The following is an 8,291-nucleotide window of genomic DNA, read 5'->3' on the forward strand; positions in this document are numbered from 1 at the left end:
ATGGAATCCAAGCACATCACCCCCAGCACATCAATGCATTCACCAACCAGGAAGCTCCACTGAGCCTCCTGTCCAGAGATTGTATTGGGCTTTCATTATGTAGGTATGATAGCTGTGTCACTGAGTTCAATCTCTAGCCCTACACCACTACCCAGAGGTCAGAGATTGGGCTTGCCCAAATTTTCAATCCAGTAATCACGTGACTGGCCTTTCTACTGACCAGCCTCCACCCTGATGCTATCTCAGGGCTCCCATGAGTCACCTGATTAGTATAACAAACAACTCCTATGGCTCTGCAAATTCCAATGGTTTTTGAAGCTCTGTGATGGGGCAAAAACAGATATTTTTCTTTATTATGCCACAGGAGGAAAAGCCATGTGTGAAAAAACAATGATAATGACTGAGAGTCTTTCAGAATTGACTAAAGTCATGACTCCTCAGACTCAAAAAGCATTGAGTCCTGAGAGGGTTAATAAAATATGTCTAAACCAGGTACATCATGGTGAAAATGGAAGACACCAAAAACAAAGAAAAAAATTCTAAAACCACCGTAAAGAAAAGACTAATTTGCCTCCAAAGCATAACAATTGGAAAAACTCCCAATCTGTACTATCAAGGCTGGAAGGCAATGGAAAAATATCTTCAAATTTTCTTGGGTGAAATACCTCTGAACTAGGTAAACTAGCATTTATGAGTGAGGACAAAATAAAGACATTTTCCAACATCAAATACTGACATTCTATGGTTTGAATGTTTCTGTCTCCTCCAAAATTTATGTTGAAACTTAATCCCCAATGTGGCAGTATTGGGAGGTGTGGCCTTTGGGAGGTAATTGAGGCATGAGGACTCTGTCCTGATGAATGGGATTAGGTGCCCTTATAAAAGGGCTTGATAGAGGGAATTTACAACTTTTTGTCCTTTCCTTCTCTTCTGACAGGTGAGGCCACATCGTTTGCCCCTCTAAAGATGCTGCAATAAAGCACCATCTTGGAAGCAGAGAGCAGCCCTCACCAGACAACTGAACCTGCTGGTACCTTGTTCGTGGACTTCCAGCCTTCAGAGGTGTGAGAAATAAATTTCAATTGTTCAAAAGTTACCCAGTCTTAGGTAATCTGTTAGAGTCATACAAAGACATGGACTTGACTAATACAACATATTGATGGAAAAAAATGACGATAGGATGACTTTCAGAAGAAAAGCGACTGACTTAACACCAAAGAGTAATAAGCAAATGAGCTGGTAAATACTGGCTGTTAAGATATGCAAAATAACTAAACTAATAGGAATTTTCAAAAAGACAAAACTAAAATAATGAATAAAAACTAAGATAAAAGATGTCTTTTGTGAGAGGAAGACAGAAAAACCATCAACTTTAGATTTTGTTAAATAAGTAGGAAAAAAATTACAAGTAATCAATAAATGAATTGAAAACCCAATCAAATGAATTTATAGCAAAGGAAGGAAAGAAGCAAAGTTATAATACAGTAAGTGAAAATATGATTTTAAAAAATACCAAAATGTATCTTTAATCACAATAGGTGTAAATTTGCTATACTAGCTAATTAAAAGATAGAAAACCTCAAATTTTATTAAAAACAAAATAAAACACAATTATACATTAAAATATAATGACCAAATGTTGAATATAAATGAATGATAAAATATTCCAAGAAGACAATAAGACCAAAAGTTGGACACAGGTATACTAATATTATATAAAATAGACTTTAAGGCAGAACACATTCTTTTTTTTTAAATTGTACTTTAGGTTCTGGGGTACATGTGCAGATCATGCAGGATTGCTGCACAGGTGCATACATGGCAAGGTGCTTTGCTGCCTCCATCCCCCCGTCCCCTATATCTGGCATTTCTCCCCACAGAACACATTCTTAAATGAAATGCAGAGGTTTATTGTATAATGAAAAGGAAGAATTCACCAGGAAGAGAGACTACTTGCTTATATGCACCACCAACAAAACCCCAAAATAGATCAATAAAATACATTTTCTTTTTTTTTTTGAGACGGAGTTTCGCTCTTGTTACCCAGGCTGGAGTGCAATGGCGCGATCTCGGCTCACCGCAACCTCCGCCTGCTGGGTTCAGGCAATTCTCCTGCCTCAGCCTCCTGAGTAGCTGGGATTACAGGCACGCGCCACCATGCCCAGCTAATTTTTTGTATTTTTAGTAGAAATGGGGTTTCACCATGTTGACCAGGATGGTCTCGATCTCTTGACCTCGTGATCCACCTGCCTCGGCCTCCCAAAGTGCTGGGATTACAGGCGTGAGCCACCGCGCCCGGCCAATACATTTTCTTTTACTGAACAAAATTAAAAGAAAAATTGACGGGAACGGCCTGGAGTCTGAGGAACTGGAGCCTGAGGAGCTGCTGCTGGAGCCCGAGCCTGAAGAGGAGCTGCCCGGCCCCGAGCACCCCCACCCCTGGAGCTCTGGGCCCTGGGCCCGGTTCAGGAGCCTCCGGCAGTCAAGAGGAGGAGGAGGAGCCGGAACTGGTCGAGGGTGACCCGGGGGACAGCGCCATTGAGGACCCGGAGCTGGAAGCTATCAAAGCTCAAGTCAGGGAGATGGAGGAAGAAGCTGAGAAGCTAAAGGAACTACAGAAGGAGGTAGAGAAGCAGATGAATGTGAGTCCACCTCCAGGCAGTGTGGGCCCGGGGATCATGTCCATTGAGGAGAAGATGGAGGCTGATGCCCGTTCCATCTATGTTGGCAATGTGGACTATGGTGCAACAGCAGAAAAGCTGGAAGCTCACTTTCATGGCTGTGGTTCAGTCAACCGTGACATGCACTAAATATCCCTGGGTCCTAAGTTTCACCTTTGGCATATAGTGCCTAATTTTACTGCATCTCAATGTTAAGTCTGTACCCCAAGGTGAACATGGGGTGTACGCAACGTGTATGTTTGCTTCTCATGCCTGTGCAGGGCTCTCTGTCATGAATATTCATAATCCACCTATAACCTGTTACATAGGTATATTTAGCCAGCCTTATTTAGCAAAACTCTGTCCTCCTTCCTTCCTCAAAGTACCTGCTTGTGGCCTCTGCCTGAGGCTCCACTTCCCAGCCTGCAGGCTGCACCCTTTTTAGAAAGTTTCCCTTTCCAAATACATACATTTCATGATTTCTAAGTCAATATGACAAATGGCATGAGACACAGGTGATGTGGGTCACATCCCTGACAAGCTGCCCAAAACAGGGTCCTCTTCTTCACTCTCACTCTTGCTTTTTCTTTCTGCCAGATTGATGCAGATTAACAGGATGGATTCATCTCATCCAGTCCAAGGCACCAGTGTCTGATTCCCAGAATTATCCCTCCCTGAGGGTTAGGATAAACACAGCTCCCCCTCCCTGCCTCCACATGAGCTACGCCAGCCTGAGCACTCATCTGCCCACCTGGTGTCAATCACCACCTACTGACTGACAATTCCCAGGTGTGTGTGCAGCCCAGACTCCCCACACCTGCGTATCACATGGCTGCTGGGCTGTCTCTGCCCACAGACACCTCCAATTCCACACAACCCTCCCTGAGTCAACCCCTTTCCTATTGTACATCCTACATCATCCACGAAGCCTCCTCTTCCTCATCATTCAAACGTGGATTCCATCACCTTGCATGTTAACTACCTACCCAGATTAACTAGCCACCCAGGTTAACTACCACCCAAGCTGGGTCACCCCTGCCCCAATTCTCCACATCCCCCTGACTCCTCCTCATCCACTCCCTCTGAAGCCCTGCTGTATGTAACTCTGATATAATATCTGCCACCCTATGTGGGAACCACCTGATCACAGGGAGCAGGAACAGTCACCATAAAAGTCGAGGTCCACAGGCTCAACACACAAAAGCATCACTGGGGGCTATAACTCCGCCACACTGGCCTAAAGGAGAAGAAAGGAAATAAAAACCAGGCATAGGCGTATTCCCACAGTCTCACTAATGGGGAATGTTCCCTGTTCCTATCAAAGGGAGGAAGGGTTCAAAGTCAGCAGAGAGTGAGTGGGCAGGGCGCATAGTGTGTAATATATACCTGTGCCTAAGTCCACTGTGCAGGGAGCTGTACTGCTCATGCTCAGTGCATCCCTCGGCCATTGTATGCTTAAAGTCCTGAATTAGCCAAAGTCTCAGGGGCCCCTGTGGGGAGATCTGCCCAGCTGCCACGGTCAGGACCCTGATGTCCACATGGGAGAGCAGCTGAGCAGTCCCGAGTGTGAAAAACTGAACAAGAGTGTTTCCTCTTATTTTTTATTTTAGCTTTATTGGGGTTTCTTTCCTCCAATTGTATACATAGCACATTCTCACTCTAAAGAGAAAAAGCCAAACAGAACAGGAAAGTTACAGGGTAAAGTAAGAATTGCCTGAAATCTCTCCACAACGACCATCTTTTCACATGTTTCTCTATGCAGATTTGATGTTTAAACATGGTATTTAAATGCTGATGTTTAAGTTACATAAGTGGAGATCTGTGTGGGGCAGTAAAGTGGCTAACAGCATGTTCTGTGGAGCCAGACTGCCTGGGTTCCAGCTCTGGCTCAGCCAATTCTGGATTTGTGACTGAGACAAGTTTTCTGACCTCCCTGTGCCTTAGTTTCCTCACCAGCAAAATCGAATTAATAGGGTGATATTTACCACCTGTGGTTAGTGAGAAGATTAAATGAACAACCTGAGGCAGGTGCTCTAACTTCATTGTACATTTATGTATGTCTTTTAAATACATCATCTGCTTACCTAGGCAAGTTTATCTGCATATTCAGGCCAGTGCTGAAGTGTTCAGATCCTTTCCTGTCATCTTCTGCAACAGTAAAGGTGTCTAAAGCCCACTGCCCAATGCCCAGGCCATTCTGCCCTGATTTCCTGTCTCACAGCTCCTCCCAGATGCCCCTTGTCCATGGCTGCTGTTCAAGGCCACCCCTCCGGAATCACCGCCTTTCCTGTCTGCTCCTGTCCCTCTCCAGTCCCAGTCAGCTGGGCCACTCTGCAGCTGGGACACAGCCCTCCTGGCCAGGAAGTTCACTTTGTGGACAGACCCAGCCCCAATGTTTGTTGGCCCATCCATCGTCTGGTCAAGACCCCTCATTCCCTGTACATACCACTCCCCAAGCCCCACATCCAAGAAGGACAAAGTCCCCTCCTGATGGACCTGGCCTGTGTCTCCACTTGACCACTGCTTCTAGCCACCAGGAACCCCCTCCCCCAACTATATCTCAATGTCCCCACCTATAAAATGGGACCATTGCATGCAAAGGTCTTCCACCCTGACATTCCACATCTAAGACTTTGTCCTGGCCTGTGACATAGATGCTACTCCTGCTTTACACCCCTGGGAACACTATTCTGATTTCAGCCATTGTCAGCTGAGCTGTCACCAGCCAACCCACGGTCCCCTGCCAGGCATGCATGCTTTCAGTCCTGGCCTTTCCCTCCTTGATCTCATTGCCCCCTCCCAGGATCCTTAATCAATGTGAGGGGCAATGCACATGGCCCTGCTTTGTACAGGTGCAGGATTAACAGAACGGATTCAGCAACTCAGCAAGGTGAGCACACCCCAGTGCTGTACAGTGCTTTGTAGTTTGAGGGCGGCGGTGGGCGGCTTAGATTTTTTGGTGGCAAGTTGATTTTTTAAATAATCAGGTGGCTAAAATTAGACATTGCAGTGCTGGAAATGCCTGTGTTCAAAATGCCCCCTTCTGGCTTTCTAGCCGATAAACAGCACTCTCCGTGCCCCTGGCTCCCCTGCTTTGGGTTGGTAGAAGGTGCTGCTTCCTGGGCTGCACACAGTTGGCTAACTTGAAAAGTGCAGGAATGCCATTATACCTGCGGAGAGTGAGAGAGTGAAGTTTCGGGGGAAGGAGTCATTGTGACTAGAAGGGTAATCTATAGAGTAGATAGCAGATGTGGAATGTGGTCTCTATAGATAAGGACTGGCGGAAAGTTTGTTTACCAGGGCAGGGGATACAGAGAGTAAAGAAGTCTGGCCTTGAAAGCAGGGAACAAAGAACAAGGACACTGAGTTTCCCTTTGAAGAGGAACTCTTTATATCTTACACAAATTAACAGGAGAAAAGCATGTACATTTTAAATGACACCGAAATCTCCAGAAATGAAGAATAAAAAAAAAGTAAACTTGTGTATTTTTTATGCTAGGTTAGATAAAGATGTGAATAGGATAAAGAAGTATGATTGGATGAAGAGGGTACAGTCTAATGGTAATAAGCTAGTGGAACATAGAAGGCCTGAATGCTCAGATTCTTCCCTGTGATAAGGATGCTTCTTTCCTCCAGATATAGAAAGCGAACATTTCACATGAGGTTCTAGGACCTGCTTCAGGGGAAAAGGATGGGGAAGGTCAAAGGGTGACTTTCCCACTTCTGCAGTTTGCTTACATGACAAGGTGTCATATTTCCATTCTGAATTCCATCAAATTCAATTTATCAATTTCTCTTTTGTGACTAATGCCCTTGTGTTCTGTTTAACAAGAATTTGATTTCCATGAGTTCATGAATATATTTTCTGTCTTTTGTTCTAGACACTTTACCTGTCACATTTAGGTTTCTATTCATTTTAAATTAATTTTTATGCATAGTTTGAGGACTAGGTTAAGGCTCATATTGTTCTCTCCAATTGTTCATCACTATTTATTGAAAACAAATCTTGGCTAGCCATGGTGGTCCACACCTATAATCCCAGCACTTTGAGAAGCAGTGGTGAAAGATCCCCTGAGCCTGAGAGTCTGAGGCTGCAGTGAGCAATGATCATGCAACTGCACTTCAGGTTGGGAGACAAAGCAAGACCCTGTCTCCAAAAATGCAGAAATAAATAAACATTAAAAACTAAAAATAAATTTAAAGAAAAATATTTTCTTGCCTTGGTGACTGCAGAAAATCAGTTTACTGTGTACGTGTGGGTCTATTCCTTGACTCTATTCTGTTGCATTGATCTCAGCTCTCAGGACCACACTGTCTAATTTCTGAAGCTTCATAAGTCTAAAAATCAAATACTTTAAATACTCCAACTTAGTTGAAGCTTCTTCAAGGTTGTCATGGCTATTCTAGAATTAGCTTGTCAATTTCAATTTGTAAAAGTCTGCTAGGATTTTTATTGATATTGCATTTAATCTATATATCTATTTCCAAAGAACTACGATCTTAATGGTATTGAGTCTTATGATTAAACATATAACTCTCTAGATCAAGTTTTCAGTAGTAGCTTATAATTTTCACTCAAGAGATCTTGCATATCTCTTACTAATTTTTTGTAGGTGTCTAGTATTTTTAACACTATAATCAATGGCATTTTTTCATTTTATTTTTCAATTGCTTGTTGCTTATATATAAAAATACAACTGGTTTCTGTCATGTAATCTAGTATTATTTTTTTTAAAGCAGTTTTATCTTTTCTCTTTCTAACTGTATGCATTTTATTTTATTTTTTTCTTGCCTTATTACACTATCTAGGACCTACTGTATGATATTGAATAAAGGTTTTAAGCCCCGGCCTTGCATTTCTTCTAACTTAAGGGGAATAACTTCAACATTTTAGGATTAAGGATTATATTAGCTATAGATATGACATAGATACCTTTTATTAATTTCTGAAAGTTTCTTTCTAGTCATAGTCAGCTGAGATTGATCATAAATAGGTGTTGACTTTCATTAAAACATTTTTCTAAATTTTTAAAATTACGTTTGATTTTCTGTCTTGCTAGTGCAGTGAAACAAATTGATTTAGAAATGTTAAACCAACGTTACTTTTTGAAATAAAATGCAGCTGGTCATGAGGTAGTGTCCTTTTTAAATATTGGTTGATTTGGCTTGCTAGTATTTTGTTAGAATTTTTGCATTTTTATTAATTAATTAATTAATTATTTATTGCCAAAACCTTGTCAGACTTCAGTATCAGGCTTATGTTGTTCTCATAAAAGAAACTGAGAAATATTTCCTCTTATCTATTCTCTGGGGGAAAAATTTGTAATCAATAGGTTATTTTTTTCTTCTTACAATGTTAGGGAGAATTCACCAATAAAATCCTCTGGGCCTGGACTTTTAAACCTTAGAAAAGTTTTTCACTGTGGCCTTGGTTTTTCTAAACATTTTTTTGCACTATTTGGATTTTCCATTTCTTCTTGTGTTTGTTTAGGAAATTGTATTTTTCAAGAAATCTGTCCATTTTCTTTAACTTGTCATATTATTAGCATGAAGTTGTTCATAATAATAGTTGATATGATAATATCCCTAAAAGACTGTTGGATCTGTAGTAATATCTTTTTTTTTTTTTTT

At 41.9% G+C, this 8,291-nt stretch overlaps 1 pseudogene; it reads left to right on the plus strand.

The window, feature by feature from the left end:
• Positions 1–2,334: 2,334 nt before the first annotated feature.
• Positions 2,335–2,810, plus strand: LOC119469958 (annotated as a pseudogene).
• Positions 2,811–8,291: the final 5,481 nt, after the last annotated feature.

Source organism: Cebus imitator, unplaced genomic scaffold (assembly GCF_001604975.1).
Source record: "Cebus imitator isolate Cc_AM_T3 unplaced genomic scaffold, Cebus_imitator-1.0 Scaffold1211, whole genome shotgun sequence".
In the NCBI taxonomy this organism is placed as follows: domain Eukaryota; kingdom Metazoa; phylum Chordata; class Mammalia; order Primates; family Cebidae; genus Cebus; species Cebus imitator.